At 39.3% G+C, this 18,445-nt stretch overlaps 1 pseudogene; it reads left to right on the forward strand.

The window, feature by feature from the left end:
• Positions 1-15,151: 15,151 nt before the first annotated feature.
• On the forward strand, positions 15,152-16,008 carry LOC125472643 (annotated as a pseudogene).
• The last annotated feature ends 2,437 nt before the right edge of the window (positions 16,009-18,445 follow it).

Raw genomic sequence — 18,445 nt, forward strand, 5'->3', positions numbered from 1 at the left:
GCAACGGCGCCAAAAATTTGATGTGATAAATAATAGCACTCAAATTAAACCCTCTTATTGACAATTGTAGTAAGGATGTAAGTAGGGATCGTTCTAAATCGGGGATTAGGAGGGATTGCTAATCATCTAAAAACTGACTCAAAGATACAAAACTGGACTTAAAAACACTTAAATAAACTCAAAGACTCTTAACTAGACTTATATGACTCAAAACAAACTAAAAAGACTCAAAGCAACACAAAACAATCAAATAGACTCAAAATAAACTCTAGGACTTACTTTGGACGAAAATTGAATTAGTTTTGACTCAAAACAATTAAAAACACACAATAGGACAAATTATAACTAATTTGACACAACAAAGTAAAGGGGATTGGATTTTTGACGAAATTAAAGTAAAACAAGTAACTCAAAGACTTAAACAAAGTTTGGCACAAAATTGGGTAAATGGATGGATGATTAGCTAGCTAGAGGGTCTTTTTCCACACATGACACACTTGCATACAAATTGATTTCCAGTTGTCTTTTCAATAAACCATGAACCTCAACACCCCAGATTAATCGTGACATCACTAATTAACCCTCAAATTTTCCTTAAGTCATTAAATTGGATGGATAACGCATCGGCAACCAAATTATTCTTCCCAAGTTCCCTACATGAACTACATAATAGAGACACAAGCAAAGATCATTAAGTTTCGTGAAAATCATAAGCATTGACAAGGCATTTGTAACTATGACATCATGATACTCATGCCAGGAATTTAACTTAACATGATTGTGACCAGCAACCTTTAATACTTATGAATATAAATTTGTAACGATTATGTGAAACACCCTTATATTGTAGCATAAAATTCAAGCATGCAAACTAAGTAGGCCTCCTTAATCAACATACAAGAATAAGTTCTTAATCAAACGGTTAAGTAAATTGCATTCACAATTTATGAAATCACAACTGGAATTAATCAATTCATATCGCAAATATAATCATGGTTTCAAAGTCTCCTCTAGCTAAAACAAGTTTAGCCTCTCATGTTCATAGCAAAACAAAGAGAATTTAAATTAAACATTGAAAACAAAAGATAGATTACACCTAAAAACATTCCAATAATCCAACTTGAATAGCCAAAAACGTCCAAGGCTGCGTCTCCTCTCCTTCTTCCTTGCTAGGCTGCGGCACAAGGGTGTAAGGGTGTGAAATTGGATTGTGGTGTGTTATGGTGAAGGATTGATGAATAGTAGGGAAGTATGATGGAGGATAGATTGTGGAAGTATGTATGGACGATGATTGAATGGAGGGATGCGACTATATGTGGAGAGAGGGATGAATGATGGCTGAACTTGTGTATATGAATGAGTGGTGCGGCAAGGTGTTAATATTTTAGGGAAATGATCTTGACTTTAATTAAGTATTTTAGGAAAGAATTGGACCCGAAATCTACAAGGAAAAGGAGAATTAAAGTCAGAATCCCAAGGGAAAAGGGATAGGAAACTTGCGGTAAGGAGAATAGGAAAGGGAATGGTGTTTCCCTTGCACGACAAGGAAGGGAGAAAGGGTAAGGTGGTGTGGCATTGTCCTTTGGCTGGGATTAAGGCTTCTAGAACTTATATTTAAGTGTCCTAAATTAATTAGGGACCCTCTTTGGTAGCTGGAACTTATGTAGGAAAAGATTAGGGAAGCAAAGTCAAAATAAGGAAGTTTGACTCATGTTTCCTTCTTTATCGCTGATTTGTTTACTTCCAAATTTTGAATTAATTTCTTCCATCTCTTTAGCAGATTCCTAGCCTCCTTTGGTCTTCAATTTCATGCATCCACCTTGCTCCAAGCATGTGCTAATCATTCCAAGCCCAAAACTGCTCCAAATTGCTCCAAATTGCACTTTCTTGCCACTTTAACCATTTGGACCTACAAACACACGAAAATAGCTCAAAATACTAAAGTAACTATGAACTAACAATATAAATGTAAGAAAACAAGCTAACTAAGTCGCCTAAATATGCTCCTATGACGGCACCACCCCCACGGGGCACCACTGTGGCAACCACCATGGTGGCTACCACGGCAGCCACCCTTAGCAAGGGCCACGGTGCCACAACCACGGCCCAAGCCGTGCCATTTGATAAGCTCATATTTGTATATATTTTACATCAAATTTATTTGTCTTTTGTTAGTTAGTTCCTTATATTTTTGAGCTATTTACCTTGTTTTTGTGTTTTGTAGGATTTGTTAAGCAAAGAAAAGAAAAATAGCATAAGTGGGATTTTAAGTAACAAATTCGTCAAAACTGCCTGTGCAAATTAGCTGACTTTGGAAGCAAGTTGCGAACATCTCAGAATGAATTTGAGAACGAACCTTATATTATTAGAAAGCTACAGATGTTTATTTTCTGGAGCATTTACGGATTGTTAATATCGTTTTTCTAGAAGAAGTTATGACCATTTTAACACTGAAAGGTTCATAAGAGACTGAGCTGTTTGTAACTGCTATGAAAATAATAAACCCAATAAATCTAGTAACCAAAACTGATGCAGTCAAGAACAAGCCAGCTAACACCTATTCAAATATCAGAGGAAAGGGAATCATAGATGAGGATTAAGAGGGAGTAATTGGCATAAAGGCTGCCAAAGAGTTACAATTATTTTACCATTTTCTCTCACTTATTGTCATCACTAAATTGCTATTAGTGGGGGGAGTTATGGAAATGATGTAGCAAGAATTGGTTTAAAGAAGCGTTGGGGGAGGAAATAAAGGGCAGTTTTTATATAAATAAATTTTGAAAAAAAAAAAAAAAAAGGTTGCAGGTTGCAGTGGAAAGGAAGGAAAAAGGGCAAGGCAACAGTGTTGGGGAAGGAAGGGAGCAAGGAGGAAATCTTAGCATTCTCTTCTTTCGATTTTATCTTCTCAAACTCATGTTTTTCTTTTGGTTTAATTTGAAAATTATGTGTAACTAAATTTTTAGTAGTTAGGGGCTGTTTTGAAGCCCCGAATATGATTGCAAGTTTGTTATAACATTTCGTTTGAATTACTTTTATGAATGGATGAAAATTGGTTCACTGCTTGTCTCATTGATGAATTTTATATGTGTTTTCTATGGATGCATATTTAGTAAGCATATCTAGGATTCTAACGCTATGAATATGTGTGTGCCTACCCTTGTCGAATGAGGACCTACATATGTTCTAAAGTAATTTTTGTTAATTGAGATTAACATGTGAATTGTTCTAGGATAAGTAAGACAACGCTAGTACTTATGATGCCTTGTGATGACTCAAACTCTTTTCATTCTTAATGATTTCTACTTGCTAAATCTATGAACACGTCATTCTAGATTGCATGCTAAGGACTAAGTTAAGTTGAAAACGCCATTCCCTTAACATACTACATAAGAAAGAGTAATAGGTTAAGTTCTAACATTAATAAGGAAAATGGATAGGACATTTGTGTGCTACTTTGTGGTGTGCTTTTAATCCTATCACCATTTAAGCCCACACAAGCCCAAGCCTAAAGCGAGACGACCTGAGCCACTCAAGCCCGATGCGAACCCAACGTGTTGCCAAACCAAGCCCTAGCCTCACACCCACGTGTGCTACACGCCGAGCAGCCCACTCCCGTGGCCCAGCTGCTTCTACGGCCCAGCCTGCTCTTGCGGCCTAGCCTACTTCCGTGGCCCAGCGTACTCCCGCGGCCCAGTCTGCTCTCGCTGCCCAGCCTACTCTCATGGCTTTCCAAGTAACCTAAATTAGTCCTAGATTAGTTTAACCGTCCTAGCTTCAAATTTCTAGGCCTATGATTGAACCAAGGGCATTTTCACCACATTTCTTTGCAGATTTGACATTTCCTAACACAAATCTCGCTCTCAGAGTCTACCATACTTCCACTACTCAAGGAGATGTATTCCTTCTAAGCTCTTCCAACCCAAATAGAGAATAACACTTGTCTCGACAAGTCATAGAATTGACGAGCACCTTCGCACAGCAGACGACCTTGGTGAATCAGCTCTTGCAGCGCATCGAGATGCAATGTGCCCCAGATGAGGTGTCCCGAAGTAGGATAAGGGCAAACAAATAACCTCTCCAGTAGCCTCTCGGTAAACAGCCACTCGACCAGCCACGAACCAAAAGTTCGGGCAGTGTACACTCCTGATTTGGGCCCTCGAGATAACGTATACTCCTTCTTAGCACGTGGAGGAGCGTGCACTCTCGACTAGGCCTATGGACAAGTATACATTCACGGTTGGGGGCACACTCCAATAGTCAACGTGAGCAATTTTCCAGGCGAAGTGTTCATTCATAGCTAGGCTCGCAAGGAGCATCCTGCACCTCGCATCAAAGTAGGCAATACGAAGGACAGAGAGAAGCAGTCAGTTAGTCCGGCTCAAGCTCAACTAGCAGCCTGCGAAGAATTGCCTCGCTTGCTAGGAACGAACCACATGCACCATAACTGTGACATAAACGAGCCAAACATGTAGAAGAGCAGTGTAGACCACTAGGTCATGATCGGGAGCACTCGAGAACTCCGTTACCCCTAACAAAGGAAAATTCAGGAAGAAGTAGTAAGGCTCCTAACCGAATGATTACGCGATTTCCAACGTAACCAGGTCACTAAGGAGGCACTACGATGAGACATGACCAACATTGAAGGTCACCCTTCACGGACGAAATTGAGCAGGTAGAGCTTATATGCAAGTTCAGCATGCCACATTTCACATCCTTCAAAGGGGATGGAGACCCGGAGAGACACCTAAAGCATTACCGAAGCGCAATGATCCTTTATCAAAACAACGACGATCTCATGTGGAAGATATTTGCCACCACTCTACAAGGCGAGGCGCAAGATTGGTTCTACACCTTGCCACCACAATCCATTCAGAGTTTGGATGAATTTTCTTTGGTTTTCACCAAAGAATATTCATCCTATCGCTTGATCAAGAAAAAGTCCTAGCACTTGTTCAACGTCAAGAAGAACCTAAAGAAGTTACTTCGTGACTATGTAAAAAGGTTCAAAGCAAAGAAGGCAAAGATAGTCAGATGCAACAACTCGATAGCTAGAGTAGCCTTCCAAAAAGGACTCCTAGCAGACCGCCCACTGTTCGGAGAATTGATCATGAAAAAAAATCTAACTTTAGTAGACTATTTCACTCTGGCAGAGAAGCATGCACTTTAGGACGAGGTTTGTCGATGCAGATTCAAGGTAAATTCAAGCGATCTTGAATATGAAGTACTCCACTACTCTGAAGAAAATTCAAGGTTTGATCGGACGAGTACCCGCATCTAAAGCAGCAATAAGCTCTACCCTCATACGAGAAGAGCTGGGGGCCTAACTACCTATATTCCACAGTTCAAAAGCTCTCATCGATGAGGAAACTAGTTACCAGAAATTCAAAAGCTAACTTCGGCAATAGTTGTTGCAAGCCGGAAGCTTAAGTTAAACCTTCAGATGCACGCAGTCATCCTCATGACGCATTATTTTGCCCAATCCAGACGCGTAACTATAAAGGCATAAACACTGGCGGTGCAAAGTTTTTTTATGTGCGCAACAACTTGGCTCAAAAGGCATGCCAAAGGCAGACAAACACTAGCAGGACACTCGGAAGCAAGTTTTGTCCTCGTTAACCCAAAAAATTCTACATAGGAGCAACATGTATCAACAAGTTGAGCACCACTTCCTACTGCACGTCACACGGCCCTAACCGACCCTTGCTCCATAATTCAGCTCTAGAGTGGCCTGATACCGACAATTAAGCATCTCCTGCTACGTGTAACATAGCCCAAGCTCCATGGCTCTCTACCACGCCTTCACACCTAGCCTAGGTGACGCAACAGAGTGACCCAACGACGCTCCAGAGGCAACCGAGCACGTTCTAGCCATGCCTGCTTCGCCCGATGAAGACTTCTGGGATTTGCACTTCGATGGCGCATCCAAGTACAAACGCTCGAGAGCAGGCATGGTCTTTGTAACCCCAGACAGTTTGATGCTCGAGCAGGCGATTACTCTAGGCTTTAATGTATCCAACAACGAAGCAGAGTATGAAGCATTACTAGCAGGCCTTCGAATGGCAAAAGACTTGACGGTGAAAAAGCTTGCAATTCATTTTGATTCCCAGCTAATTACTAGCTAGACTACTGGGGAGTACATGACAAAACATCCAAAGATGGCGCAATACTTAGAGAAAGTACGCAAGCAACTTGAGGCATTTCAGGCTTACACCCTCACTTAAGTTCCTGCGGGCAAACAACGCCCATGCGAACGCACTAGCCGACTTAGGCTCTGCCCTTGACCACTAACTCAAAACTCTCTACCCTAATGGAATATCTAAACAAGTCAAGCATTGAGGTGGAGCCGACAGCCGAAGTGTAACAGGTTAGTACAACTCCAAACTGGCAAAGTTTTATTATAGACTACCTAGTCAATGGCATACTCCCCATAGAAAGGTTGGAGTCTAGAAAGCTCCAAATAATGGTAGCACACTACTACATATGGAATGACATTCTCGCTTAAAGATCCTACACTGGACCACATCTCCGCTGCCAAGCGCTTCTCGATAACCTAATGGTTCTAAGCTTAATCCATGAAGGCATTTGTGGAAATCACTTTGGAGGTTGATCATTAATGTAGAGGGCTCTAAACGCAGGCTACTTCTGGCTTACCATGCATCAAGACGCTAAGGATTTAGTGCAAAAGTGCGACCGCTACCAACGCTACAGGCTGGTACCCGCACTACCTGCCAGTGAGCTACACCCACAAACAAGTCTTTGGTCGTTCATGTAGTGGGGAATCAACTTGGTAAGGCCAATGCTGCCGGCTATTGAGGGCAGAGGCATGATGATCGTGGCAACCGATTACTTCACCAAATAGGGTAGAAGCAAAGCCCATGATAACCATGACTCAGGTGGACATAGGGCGCTTCATATGGAAGAACATTATTTGCTGATTTGGCATCCCTAATCTATCGTCACCAACAACAGCCCGTAATTCATGGGCACACATTTGGCGAAGTTCTTCCAAAAGTATGGCATCAAGCAGTACATGTCCACACCTAAATGTCCTCAATGCAATGAGCAGGCTAAAGCATCCAATAAGACGATTCTCGACTACCTCAAGAAATCAATCTTCGACAAGAAGGTAAAGAGGCCAGATAATGAACTCCCCAATTGTCTATGGGCACATCGCACGACTAAATGATGAACCACCGATGAGACTCCTTTCTCTTTGGCATTTGGTTGAAAAGCAATCATTCTTCCCAAATGTCATCGTGCCAAATATTAGCACTCTACTGCTAAGCATTGACCAAAACAATAAGGAGATGGCCACAAGCTTAGATTTGGCAGATGAGAAGCGCGAGTAGACCATCACCAGCATCCCAACCTACCAACAACAACTCATCTCTAGCTACAACAGAAAGGCCAAGATCCGACATTTCTAACCCTGAGATCTAATCCTAAGAAAGGCCTTCATCACTGCTTACGGAGAAGGCTCCAAAATGATGGATCATATCTGGAAAGTCTATACAAGATCAGCAAAGTGGGCGGTAAGGGTAGTTACACCCTCGCCTCCTTGAACAACAAAGAGATAAAAAAACAGTGGAACGCCTACAATCTGAGGAACTACTATGTGTGACCTTTTGCCACATCAAAGCCTGAAGACACAAGCAACTCGATAGGCACCACTTAGCAAGCTAAGGACTATCCAATTGTTATGCAGTTCCTACCTTATAGATAAATTCTTGGTCGTTTCAGTCATTTTTCAATAAGGAATTCAGAAGTAATCTACAACTTGGCTCGGTTGCATGCTTACAACAACTGATCACTCCTGCACTTCAAAATAAAATCGCACCTTTCCTAGGGACTTATCGCAGGAATTGCGCCCCCTGAGGGACCAACCATGCTCTCCAGTGCGAGGGTAAACCAATTCCCCAACACCCATCTGGGTCTGCTCTCTAGTGCGGGAGGATAAACTAATTACTCTCCAGTGCGAGAGGGTACACCAATTCCCCGACACCCACATAGGTCTGCTCTCCAAGGTGGAAGAATAAACTTACACTCCGAATATCCAGACATGGATGAGTCGGCCTGCCCTGGTATAACTAGATGCATGATGGCTTGTGCCAGGATTCCTAGAAGTAGCCATAATAGTCTTTTTCAAGGCTTAGCTAACCAAAGGATTTTGGGTCTTTTGAACTAATCCATAAGGAACCAGGCTTTAAAGACGGAGGAGGCACATTACGGTTTCCAGAAAACTGCCTACGGCTTGCTCTTCGAGTAGTAAAGCTGTGTTAAACTCATACAACAACACATTCTAATGAAAAGTTAAACAAGCTAACGTACATATACGAAGCTTTATCCACTGCTGACATGCTACGCAGTCGATAAGCTTCACCCCTGCCAAGTGTGGAATGACCTACACTAAGTCCTAAAGTGTTGTGATACTTGTTACGGAATTGGAGAAAGCCAAGGTTAACAGCCTAGTGGTCACGTGGAGTTGTCCGCTTCTATAAGTAAGGCGTCTGACTGCCGACCTTATGGTTAACAACTTTGCAAAGTTCTACATCAACACCTACGGTTGCATAGGCTACGCAGCCTATCTGCTTATAGAAAAGTAACACGTCTGCCACTGGTCTATAAAGTCTAAAGGTTAGGGCATGAACAAAAGAAGCGAAGATGGAGAAAAACGAAGGAAGCAAGTTTATTAAATTTTCTAGCAAAATTGATAAACGACTAGCAAAGACCGAAGGAGTTTAAGCAAAGCAAAAGCAACAAGGAAAACAAAGAAAATCCTAAAGACTACATAGAAGATTACTCCTCAGCAGCTTGTACGCTTCACGACTACTCAATCGCCACACCTTCAGCAGCGACATCATCCAGCGCTTCATCCCCGGCTGCCCCAACCTGGGCACCAACTTCTTCGACTACTTCACAAATGGAAGCCTAAAAAGCAAAGGCAAGCAAGTCTTTGAGAGAAATAGAAAAGGTTTCGAAGTCTTTCCCAACAAACTCGAAGTCAGACAGCTTACCAAAAAGATGATCTACATAACCAAGCTTGTAAAAATCGACATGACTCTAAACAAGTGAAACCTTGAGCCCAACCTTCTTACCCTTCAGCTACTCATTCTTTTCGAGCAGACCAACACGGACGCGCTGCAGCTCATCCACTTATTTCTTCAAACTTTCGTTGATCTTCAGCGTAGCTTGGAGTTCCAACACTTGGGGTTCAAGCCTATCAATGACCTTCTTGAAATGAATCACTTGGTTATAAGCAACAATCAACTCTTCATCATTTGCATAAGCAGCAGAACAAAGCTCAGAAACGACACTCTCAACATCTTGAATCTGAGGTATGTAACATATGATCTCTTTCTCTGCACTTTTATACTTAACTTCGATCACGTTAAGCCTAGTCTTCAAGTCAACGATCTTTTGGCAAGTGGTCTTAAGCTGTAGAGAAGTGGGGGCAGAGATATTAGGCCTCTTCAAAGTGACGAGCTCAGATTCCAACTTCTTGATCTTCTCGGCAAAAGAATAAGATTCAGCTGCCACAGCCTTTACCACCTCCTTGGCAACCTTGGCATCTTTTTGGTCAATGAGCATAGGCTTGGCTGCCAGAATAGCCATCTTTTGCATCATGGCAAGTAGGGCAGTCTTCCTATACTCGGTCGTATGCTTCGCAAATGAACTTAGGCAAACAACCCCTCTAACACCATCAACAAACTTGGCATAAACGTCCATGTCTTCAAGCAGATCTGGTTTCAAAAGCGCACATATCTTAGCAGCCTCCCCAAAAGCACGCTTAATGGATTTCTCATAGCTGTCCACGTGAGCAGTCTCCTCATTCCTAGCAGGCGAATCAATCTCAACAACAAGGGAAGTGGGCTTTAGTACCACTTTAGCAGCAGAGTCTACCTTATCGTTCTTCATAATAGCAAACCTCTCCAAAGGTGAACCAGACTTAACTCCCAATAGATGTCTTGTACAGACTTCGGCACTGGGGGCATAACAGAACCTCCTCTAGACACTTTTCCCTCAAAATTCTAACTTTGACATCGGAAGTTCTTCGACCAAAGCTCCTTTCCCCCCAATTCATCGTGGGCGCATAACGCTTTTGGCCTTGACCTAAGGTGTTAATTGTTTTTGCAGGTGCATTGTCGCCCAAGAACAAGAAGGTAGAAATTTGCTTTCGCAACCTTCAAATCATAAGCTATGAACAACAAAACCCGAAGGGATTCACCAACTACTAGACCTAGGCTCTTGATACAACTTGAAAGAATTTTTTTGGGAGAGGGCAAGATGGAGGAGAGGTTGTGAGAGATTGAGAGAGAAGAAGGGTTGCAGTAGAGAGTGACGACACGCGGCGAGTAGAAGAAAAGAAGGCACAGACCTATTTGATGAGTAGGAGTTTTGCCGACGAACGATACTGTTGGGCAACTACATGGAAAATGTCAAGCGAAGGTTTAGTCGGTGGATTTTTTTTACACGTCATAGGGGCCTTTATCCATGACAAGAACGCATGGGTCGTCGGGCAAAATTAATGTAGCCGACGAACCTCAGTTTCGTCGGGCAAACCTTTAAATACTATGTGCCATTTTTCCCTATTGGCCCCAAAATGTTGGCCCGACGAATTTCACCTTCCCTTACGACTCTCTTCCGTTGCGTCAAGGTTTTGAGTAAACCCTAAATTGCCTACCAACTGAAAAATCGTTAGGTAAAATCCCTTGACTTGACGAAATTTCATTCGTCGGACAAAATTTTGTAGGACAAGCCTTAATTTCTGGTATTGAAGTAGTATTACTCGGAACATTATTAATCATTCACTTTGAAAAACTTCGAATATTTCCTAACTCCAACATGCAAGATAGTTTTTTTGTGAATATTGTCACCAGGCCTGTTTATTTTTCGTAAGACGTATAGAAGTTCAAATAATTGTGTTGCAACCCGAGATTTCACTTTATCCATCTTTTTCAATGCATGGCTTGAGTAAAGCTGATAGCTACAAAGATTCCAAATCTTTAAAGCAATCACTCTTTCTCCAGAAATGGAAGATAGATATGCTTTTTTTTTTTTTTTTTTTTTTTTTTTCTCTGGTTGAACAATGCAATAGCGTTAGAGCATAGGTGTATGCACCCTCGGATAGTTTCCGATTGGTCATAACACAAGCTAAAACCTATAGCTTCAGGTCAGATAAAAACTGTTTTCCATAGATATGCCGCTGATCCATAGAAATACTTCGACTGGGCTTCTAGTTTCTACCACCAAATAAAAGTAAAAAAATAAAAAATAAAAAAAAAAGATGAAATACATGACCAATGATTCACTGCTTAGAATGGAACGTCACCCCTATCAATCAACTGACGTACCACACCCTCATCCTATCCTACCCAATTAGAATACTGTCCAAGCACCTGCTTTTTTTCTTTCCCCGCCGCCCCCTTCCAAACTGTCTTAGCACCTGTTGACTCGACTGATAATACAGTTTACATGCAGAAACAAACAAACGTGTCTTAATACGATCGTGGTACTTGGCTTAGGTAGCCAGCTACAAGTTTTGGAATGTTGTTCAGAAGAAAGATCCGAAAACCAATTCCAAAGATCTGAAAAATTTAATACAAACAAAACATATAACATCTCTGCATGAACCCATTTACCCACGTACATCCTCTTTGGTCGTTTGCTTTGTCCAAAAGATCCTGTCAGTAGTCACCAATTCAGCCCTAACCTGCGATCAAAATTGACAACTTAAACTTTAGGGTTTGATATTCTTTTTTCTTTTTAAACAAATAAGGCTTTAAGTACATCCTTTTTTTGGATGAATTTATTCAATTATGCTTGTTCTATTTTTTTATTGAACGACTTTGATTCACAATATATGAATTTAGAACTTCATGCAATAAAATACGGCCAGTGAGTACCCAACTTACTGACTACCCTACATGGCCCAATACAGATTTAACACATGTCAAATGAATTTCACCCAAAACTCTTCCTATCTTCGTAATCAAACAAGCACCATCTTCTTCCTCCCTTCTTGCCGGGCAGACAACCCACTCTCTTCTCCAGCGGTTTCGCCTCTCAGTTCCCCGATGAGAAGAACACCCTTCTATTGTGAGACCAACCCTAAATCCCTCAGTTCTCCGGTGAGCCCACCCCAATCCCTCTCTTTTCAAGCGAGCCCACCACCAAACCCTCTCTTCATCGGCGAGCTCGCCCCAATCCCTTCCTTCCCCAGCAACCCCAACTACACCCATCTCTCCTCCAACGACCTCAACTACCCCAGCCCCTCTGTTTGCCAGCGATTCCAATGTTAACCATCTCTTTGATGGCGTCCCCACCTAGTCCTCTTCGACATCGATCCCACTCCAGTCCTTTTTGATGGGGTTGTTGTTGGGTTGCACGGAGAGGGAGATGATTGATGTTTGGTTACAAAGATAATCAATGTTTGGGGTAGTTTTAGATAAGACAGGTGGCCTATTCTCATTGGCCCACATTATGAAGTCAGTAAATTGAGTACTCCCTAGTGAGTACCCAAGTATTGCCCATAAAATGTTAAAACTGTCCTATGTTATTAAATCAAATGGTCATTAGATGATTTTGTTTGTTTATGAAAAAAATATATATTAATTATCTGCTAATAAATACATTCCATCGTCTATTAAGATGCGGAAGGTTTGAAGTTTTAGTGCTGGTTACTGAGGTGCTTTTATAAAAAGTGGGTATAAAAAAAAGCTGAGATCAAAAAAGTGTTTGTTAAACACTTAAAAACAGCTTATTTTCATAGTTTTGGATGAAAAAGCTGAAAACGTGAAGCAGCAAAAATGAGCTTATTCTCACAACACAGCAGAAACAGTTTTTTTTTCAAAGCTCAGCAATATCAAACCAACCCTTAGTACGATTCAAAGTTCAATTAAATTACACACACCGTACAGTACCTCAAGTGCTCTTACAATCATAAAAGTTAACAAATATTTAGACTTAACAATTTCTTATGAAAATTGTTATTGTCACTCTAAAAACTATAATTATAGACTCCAAACTTTTTATATTCAGAAAAAAAATATACAATATTATAAGGAGTGCACAATTAAATTGATAAAGGGTCAATAATAATTCGCATTGGTCTACTTTCTTCTTAACGCGACTTCGTGACTTGAGTGGATTTAAACTTTGAAATTTTAGAAATTCCCTCAGGCTTAGTTGAGATTAAAGTTGCACGCCACGGTCTGACTAATAAGGATCTGTATGTTTTCGTCTTTCAATATCTATTTTTGTCACGAGTACCTCTTTTACTCTAATGTGCCGAGTCTTAACTTTGTGAGTTCTTAAGAAAGAATTAGGATTCTCTTTTGATTCTCTTTGTGATGATCCTGGATCTTCAAATTGTGTTCGTTCATTGTACATCGTGTAGCTAGTTTTCATCAGGTATTTTTCATGTTTAATTTTAAATAAAAATATTTAAAATGATTTATGACCACACGATGTATAATGAACGGACATGATTTGAGAATTCCATGAACCCCAAAAAGGATCTAGAAAGGATCCTCATTCCTTAAGAAAAATGCTATTTCTCCTTTTGACGAGTTAAAAACGGTGGTGATAAGCATTAAAGATATAATGTACAGAGCCCATGGGGATTCTGCTGGTTAAAGAAGAGCTCACGGATAGTTGTAGATTTTAAAAAGATCTGTTAATTGTTCAATTGGGACTAGGGAGCTTTAATTTTTTGTGTTAGAGAAAGTTTTATCATTACGCATTTATTGATATATATACCTTTGTAGACTATGTAAGTAAACACTAATTTTTATTTTACTGTTAATATAAATGATATTGAAGGAGGGATCCAACCTATGATCTTGGGTTTAGAAATAAACGTTTGAAATAACACTTAGCTAGTTGTTGATTGCAATTGTTCATTCTTTTCCATAGTTCGTACAATTTAGCAAAATTTGACATTTTGCTTCATGGTGCCAAGTTAAGATACTTGTGGCAGGAAAAGGAAAATAAATTGTATGGGTTTCGATTACAAATAATTTTTTTTTTGTTTTGTTAACTCTTTAGTTTGGTTTCTAGGTTCCAAACTCATCGATTTTATTTCTCATTTCTTTCTTTAGTTATCAATTTTGTCATTGCTGTCAAACTCCGTTATATTTTCCTTTTAGTGTGTATGTAACGCTTATGTTGGGTCCACAAAACCAATTAAGTGATGCTGAGTGGATTATTAAAAAGAACTAAGGTTTCTATATAGAAAATGCTAGGTTAACTTGTTAAAAATAGTTAAAATCTTAAAAGTTTGAGGATAGAAAGAAAACAAAATCTAATGTAAATTTATCTCTATCTTTCACTGGGCATCATTTGTCTTGCTCGAATTCATACTTCAAGCAATCATCATGTACGATTTATCCTTCTGTTTGCTATTTAATTTCGTTTGTATTCTGTTTTAAATCAATCTAATTTATGATTTTGAGTTTGAGTGGCCATCGGAACGCTGGTTCGCTGGGTGGAGGGAAGGGCTGCGACTAGGGTTGTGGATTTGGTTGGTTATGGCGGACTCTGTGGGGAAGACGGTGGGGCAGAACTGAGATCGGAAACGGTGTGGCTGGAGTGGTTTGCAGTTGGGTGATGGGTGAAGTAGGGGGTGATAGAGGGGGAGGCGATAGAGAGGTCTCAATTTTTTTTAATCTTATTTTCTTGTTCTTTGTAATTTATTTTTGGTTTTAACTATTTAAGAAAAAAAAAATTTCTATTAATCCATATAGCATTATATAATTGGTTTTGTGGATCCCCCATCGGTGCCACACCAACACATTAATGGCATTTGTAACGGAGTTGGACAGTAATGACAAAATTGATGACTAGAGCAAGAAAAAACATGTGAAATTAATGAGTTTTTGAACATAAAGAACCTGATGAATTGACAAAACATAGAGTACCATTTGTGATTAAAAAAATCCTCTCTTCAGATTCTTCGTTTATGGCTCCAACAGTAGACGAATCATGCCTCACTCCTCCTTTTGGCTTTATAAATTCGCCAACTGGCTTGAAGGTTAACTCCACCACTCTCCACTACGATTTATAGGCAAAGCACCCCAACCATTTCTTGCACGTATCATCCTTCTTACTTATCGTCTAGCCAGTTAGCTAGCTACATATACAAGTACTTTTCTTTCTTCCGCTTTTAATATCTGCATGCATTTACAGAGCAATCATTACTTAAAATTAGGTCTAATTAAGGTGATTGATTAATTAATGGCATCAAACCCCCTCAGAAAGCACAACTCCAGCTCTCCATGGACACCAAAGCAGAACAAGCGCTGTTTGAGAAGGCACTGGCCTTGTACGACAAGGAGACCCCGGAGTGGTGGCAAAACGTGGCTAAAGCTGTAGGTGACAATAAAACAGCCGATGAAGTGAAGAAACACTATGATATCCTTCTAGAAGATCTCAGGCAAATTGAGTCCGGCCAGGTTCCCATTCTCAACTACAAGTCCTTCTTTGGAAGCAGCACCAGCAGCATTAACGTTGATGAAGAAGAATGGTATATTATGATGTAGCACAGGACTAGCTAGAGTTAAGCTATATAATTGGCTAATTAAATTCTTTGGAGGTAATAACTAACTTTACAATCGTTAATGAGGCCCCAGGTCTGCTGTCTCCTATTTCGTGTCTTCTTTGTGTCCCCTTTCTAATTTTTTAACACTTGTCTCTCTATTTGACTTCATATCTACCACTGTTAAACTTTGAATTAAGTTTAATCAAAAAATATAAAATTGAATTTAAACAAAAAAAACCAAAAACCCAACAGCAACCCTTCCCAACCAACATTGTCTCCCAGCCACCAACCCCCAATCTCCGCCCCACCATGCTTGTCAGCTACATTTTCTCACCATCGGCAAGGTTTCCTTTGTGGGGGATGTAGGATCTAATTATAGTCCAAGCATTCCTTCTTTCTATTTATCACTCTTCCCCTCTCTCTTCGGCGAAGCCGAATTGGATTTTAGAGCCGGCTTTGCGTCGGTTCAAATCTCGGCGTTTGTTCAATCCTTACAGATTTCACCATCTACTAGGTTTCCTTTCTTTATATTTATCTCTCTTCCTCCCTCTTGTCGGCGAAGATGAACCGGATCTTAGAGTTGTCTTCCTTCAATCCCCAAATCCTAATAACTTGACAGAATATTTGCTAGTTCTATAGTATGCCGATCGGCGGCAATGGGTTGAAGTGGGTGGAACTCAGGAGTTTATTCTTGGTTTTTGTATTACTTTAATTTTTAGTTTTTTTTAATTTTATTTTATTAAAAGTTAACAGTGTTAAATTTGAATTAAGTTGAGGGATACGTGTCTAAAAATTAAAAAAGATGACACAAATGAGACACAAAGTAGGGGACAGCAGACCTGTGGCCATTGTAAACTTTATCTAGTTATATAATTAAAACACAAACAAGGAGTTGACTGAACTGATCGTGAAGCAATAGCCATTGAATACCAAGCAGAGATGATGTAGGATGCGGCAACACCAAAGTCTTCTACAAAGCACCTAGCCAAATACAACTACTTTATGGGAAGCGTTTATTGTGTCTCTAGGGTTTGCAGGGACCTTAGTATTTATACTGGCTAAGGCATTAAGGTTACATCCATAAAGGAATCCCAAAATCCCATTTTTTTTAACCTATCAGTTAGTTATCATAATCACATAAAATCAAGGACTCCATCAATCTTACTTGTATTACAAGACACCTAATATAAGATTGATATCTTTAGGAAATCAAATCAGAATATCTACATTAATCTTCAATATTACATTCTTATTATATGTTGTAGACCATTTAATGGTGATTTATATCGGAATAAATCCAACATTCTCCCACTGGTCTGCACATATAAGATTTATGTTTATACTTGAAATTGGAGATTAATGTCACTTTAAAGGGCATGTAGTTGTGATAGCATCTTATCCTTGATACAAGTTTCTATGAAATAAGTCTTTCAACATGGAACTAACAAGGTTGTAAGGTTGACACAACCCAAAACCTTCATAATCACACATGCTAAAATCCTCATACACATGAAACACCGTCAAATTATGATTGCAGAGATGAACTTTAATTACTTGAATGTGTCTTAACTTTTATCATCTCAGGTCCTCTTTAATGCAAACTTCTACTGCAGTTGCAAACAAAACTTCATAAAACATAATTAATTCAACACCTACGAGCAAGATGAATTAATATGTTTTTGACACTGGTTCATATACCATATCAGTTACTTTCGTGAGAAAAATTTTCAACACTTATGAGCAAGATGAAAAAACTCTCACAACTAATACAACATATAAATCATGTCATGCCATTTTAAGTCGAACCAAAAATATTAACCATTCCTTTATGACTTAAAATGTAATTTGCTTAACTGGATATTAGATATATCGTTATCTGATAATTGACCAACACATAAACATGTGACTACATGAATCCAACTGGAGATTAAACTAAATAAATGGATTCAATCAACTATACATACCTTATAGATCATCTGCAAATGTAAGGCATTAATTACATGAAACTCAAGCTCCCACAGATTTGCAACATCGTCACTTAATTTGCAAATCACAACTTCAATCATACTTTTGAAATATGCTTGTGGGAACACCCTTACTTAGTCAATGAATACATATCACTAAAAAATTGTCTTTCTTTAACCTTTCCTTAACACCTTAAATAGCATAATCTCAATGAAAGGTAAAACTAAGACATTCACCGCTGTTTATACAAAACCATGCATCCCACAACCATCTTATTTGCATTAATAATTCCATATTTGTGCCAAGTCCCCATGAGCCTCAAAATTCTTTCTAAAGATTAACAAATAATCAATCAAGGCATCCAAATGATTGCAAGTAAAAATATACACATACACCAAGTACTCATTCTGCAACTTAAACATATTATATTGTCATTCGAGTCATGGCATAATTCAAATTTCATCAACCAAAACACATATTCATGGAAGATAGAATAACACTTTTTTGTAAGTTCACTTAATGCTCAAAACTTTAGAACAACTCCCACTAAACTTTTAGAGTTTATACACTTACTACAATTAAGTTAATGAGTGTGAAGCCCAATTTTCTTTCACTAATTCTCCTACTTGGGCAAACCCTCGTTCATATATTCTTTGAAGGATGTACCTAAACAAATTTGCTTCATATTTTAGACATAATTAAATAGACATCACAACCAACGTAAAGCTATCAAACAGAATTTCAGCAATGAGTTACACTTTAGAATTTATCATAATTAATTTACAAGCTTAATTGCTACCAAAATTTTATAGATGAAAATAGACATACTAATCTTCATAAAATAAAAATATAGAGCCGTTTTAGGTCAAAATAATTGTCTAAAGTGACGTCTAACAAAAACAATCTGCCAGCAAAACTGTCTCTACGAGCATGGGTTACTAG

This window comes from the organism of the source record quoted next, unplaced genomic scaffold (genome assembly GCF_019419815.1).
Source record: "Pyrus x bretschneideri cultivar Hongxiangsu unplaced genomic scaffold, Pyrus_bretschneideri_v1 Contig70, whole genome shotgun sequence".
NCBI lineage: Eukaryota > Viridiplantae > Streptophyta > Magnoliopsida > Rosales > Rosaceae > Pyrus > Pyrus x bretschneideri.